This window comes from Suricata suricatta, chromosome 5, assembly GCF_006229205.1.
Source record: "Suricata suricatta isolate VVHF042 chromosome 5, meerkat_22Aug2017_6uvM2_HiC, whole genome shotgun sequence".
Taxonomy (NCBI): Eukaryota; Metazoa; Chordata; class Mammalia; order Carnivora; family Herpestidae; genus Suricata; species Suricata suricatta.
This window is the reverse complement of record NC_043704.1, coordinates 60240020-60244174: the sequence shown is the minus strand read 5'-3', so window position 1 is coordinate 60244174 and position 4155 is coordinate 60240020.

The window sequence follows — 4155 nt, the reverse complement described above, 5'->3', positions numbered from 1 at the left end:
CATCAAACCTAAATAAATATATGCCAGTATATTCCCACAATCTCACCGTAGTATATCAAACATGGAAATTAATATTTAATAAACATCATCTAATCTGCAGACTTTATTCAAAGTTTTCAAGTTGTCCCAGTAATGCCCTTTATGATAATAATAATAATAATAATTCTTGTTCAGTCTCCAGTTCGAGATCACACATTGTATTTACTTGCTATGTGTCTTTCATCTTCTTTAATATGGAGCAATAGTTCAGTCCTTCTTTGCTTTTAGAAGCTTGCTATTTCTTTAAAAATTTTTTAATGTTTATTTTTGAGAGAGAGACGGAGTGCGAGTAGGGGAAGGGCAGAGAAAGAGGTAGGCACAGAATATGAAGCAGGCTTTAGGTTCAGAGCTGTCGGCACAGAGCCTGGCATGGGGCTCAAACTCAAAAATGGTGAGATCATGACCTGAGTTGGATGATTAACCGATTGAGCCACCCAGGCGCCCTTAGAAGCTTAATATTCTAAAGAATTCAAGTCAAATATTTTGTAGAATGTCTCTCAGTTTAAATTTGTCTGGTGTTTTCTCCTGGTTAGGTTTATAGCATGCATTTTCGTAACTTTATGTAGTTTTTGTTTTACTTTGCTTTTGTTCTTTAACAATATATTTTGTACATCTTTTCATAATCAGTACTTAAAAAGTATCCTTATTTTTTTTGCCATTATTTCTTCAAATATTCTTTCTATCCGTTTCTCTACTCTCTTTCTGAGACTTCCATTATATGCATATTGGTACATTTGATGGTGCCACAGATTTCTTAGATTCTGCTCATTTTTTCTTCAGTATTTTTTTTCTTTCTGCTCCTCAGAATCGATCATTTCAACCGATTTATCTCCAGGTGTGCTGACTCTTCCGTCTGCTCAAATCTACTACTGAATCTCTCTAGCGAATTTTTTTTATTTCCGTGATTATATTTTTCAGTTCCAGATATCCTATGTGGTTCCTTTTATAATCTCTTCATTGATAGTCTTGATTGGGTGAAAGTTCATCCTCATGATTTCCATGTTGGCACAAGGCTTCCTTTAGCTCTTTGAGCATATGTAAAATAGTTGATTTAACGTTTTATCTGTTCAATGTCTGGTCTTTATTAGGGACAGGTTGGATTAGCTTTCCATGTATATGGGCCATACTTTCTTACAAAAATCTTGTAATTTTTGGGGAAGTTTTGAATATTATAATGTGGCAACTCGGGGAAATCAGATTGTTTCCCCCTCTCCAAAGTTGGTTGTTGTTGCTTGTTCTAGTACTCCTTGGTTGTTTGTTTGTGATAAAATATACTTAAGATGGAGGGAGGTCGGTGGGAAATGGGCTAGATGGGGGAGAGGCGTGTGCTGGGATGAGCACTGGGCGTCGTGTGTAAGTGATGAATCACTGAATTCTACTGAAACCCGTGTGCACTGTATGATGACCAAAATATAAATGAAAAAATATGTAAGATAATATTTACAATTTTATCCCTTTAAGTGTACAGTTCAGTGGCATTAAGCACATTCATGTTGCTGTGCAATTGTCACCACTGTCCCCCTTCAGAACTTCATCTTTCCAAACTGAAATGCCATACCCCTTAGACAAGAGCTCTCCATTCTGCCCTGCCCCCAACCACCTGAAGCCACCACTCTACTTTCTGTCTCTATCAATGTGACTACGCATAATCTGAACTGAAATTTGTAAATTTATGATCATTATCATGTATGGCCACAGAAATCTATATTCTGTTAGCTTGGTGATCAGGTGATTTGGCAGAGATATGTAAACTGCAAGAGAAGAAGGAAGAAACGAAAAGGAAAGGAAAGGAAAGGAAAGGAAAGGAAAGGAAAGGAAAGGAAAGGAAAGGAAAGGAAAGGAAAGCAAAGAAAAGCAAAGAAAAGAAAGAAAGGAGGGAGGGAGGAAGAGAGGAAAGAAATCTCCCAGATTTTGCAGGTGGAGGTCTGGGGTGCCTTCAACATGCATTCAGGCAGTTTACAACTCTGCCTTTGCTTCATCTTCCTGCTGTGCAGAGCCTCAAGGCAAGAGCTTAGGGCCATCTTTAGGTCTTTTCTGTGCATGTTTTCAGCTCTGGGCATATATGAGACTTTCTAGATTCCCTGGAATTTGTGGGAGGTTTTCAGAGCCCTTATTCCCCAGCTTTTCTTCCCAAACTTTTCAGGTGCCCACAGTTTTTCTCAAGTGTTTTCCTTTGCTCCAAGTTCCAGTGGCTAAATCTTTCACCCACAAATGTTTGCTTACACCCTTCCCCTTTAAAGTGTATGCCCTATCCCTGGGGGAGCTGTGAGTTAGGTGAAAAAAAGGCAAATCCTTGGAACTGGTCCATCAGGGAGCCACCAGACAGGTCAAAGCCAGCACCCCCAATTCTTAAAAGTTCTGTGCTGCTCTTTCCAAAGCCAGGGAATAGTACCAGCAATGTGGGCTACTGTGGAGGGGGGGGGGATGGAACAAGGTTCTCTTACTGAGACTCAGCTGTGTTTTCTTAATTAAGCATTCCCTGACTGTTGTAAGCTTTTGATTGGATTCCAGAGTTCCAAATAAGTTGGTCCTGACCTTTTTTTGCTAGCTTATTGTTGCTTTTGTGGAGGTACAAACTTTCAGAGTTTCCTACTCTGTCGTATTTGTTGATGTCATTCTCTTTTTTAAATTTAATTTTTTAAATGTTTATTTTTGAGAGAGAGAGAGAGAGAGAGAGAGACAGGGAGCGAACAGGGGAGGGGCAGAGAGAGATGGAGACACAGAAGCAGACTCCAGGCTCTGAGTGGTCAGCACAGAGCCTGGGACATGGGACTCAAATTTACAAACCATGAGGTCATGACCTGAGCTAGAGTTGGATTTTTAACTGACTGAGACACCCAAGGTGCCCCTCATTCTTTTTTTTTTTAACTCAACATAGAATTTTGATAGATGGATGTACATAGTTTATTTAGCCAAGGTTTCATTAATTAACATTTGTTTCCACTTTTTGCTAAAGCAAACAATTCTCCAGGGAATAACTTTGCACATGATTTTGCATGTGTGCAATTAAGTCTATAGGAAAAAACGCCCAGAAATGGAATTGCTACAAGAGTGTATGCATTTCGTAACATTTATAGCTATTGCCAGGTGCTGTGTCACCTTACACTCCCACCAGAAGACTGCCTATATCCCCAACAGTCCCGTCAACAAACAGAATGTGTTATCAAACTTCTGTACTTCTGTCAGTCCTGTAGGTGAAAAATGGCATTTCCATGTGGTTTTAATTTCTATTTCTTTTATTCTGAGTGAAATTGAGCACTTTAAAAAGGGACACTGGTATTTCGTTCTCTGTGAACTCCTAACCTATATCTTATCAATTTTTTAGTTGATCAATTTCCATATCAGTCTTTCCATATCGATTTTCAGGAGCTCTTTATATGTTAGGATGATCTTACTTCATTTTTTTCCAAGATTTTATTTTTATGTAATCTCTGCACCCAACAGGGGCTCAAACTCACAACTGCAAATCAAGAGTTTTGTGCTCCAGAAAGGGGAATCCTCTCACGCTATTGGTGGGAATGCAAACTGGTGCAGCACTCTGCAGAATGGTATGGAGGTTTCTCAAAAAGTTAAAAATAGAACTACCCTACAACCCAGCAATTGCCTTACTAGGTATTTACCCAAAGGATACAAACATACTGATTATAACAGGCACATGCACCTTGATGTTTATAGCAGCATTATAATTTTTTCTACATTTATTTTTGTTATTGAGAGATAGAGAGAGACACAGCACGAACGGGGGACGGGCAGAGAGAGGAGACCAAGAATCCGAAGCAGGCTCCAGGCTCTGAGCTAGCTGTCAGCACAGAGCCTGACCCGGGGCTGAACCCACGAACCACGAGATCATGACCTGAGCCGAAGTTGGTGGCCCAACTGACTGAGCCACCCCGGCGCCCCTATAGAGCACCATTAAAAAGAATAGCCAAATTATGGAAAGAGCCCAAATGTCCATCGACTGATGTATTGATAAAGAAGGTGTAGCATATATATTTTTGTTGGCTGGGTAGTGTGTGTGTGTCTGAATGTGTGTGTATAAGCCAACAAAAATATATATGCCACATCTTTATATATATACATATATATATACATATATATATATATATATATATATAT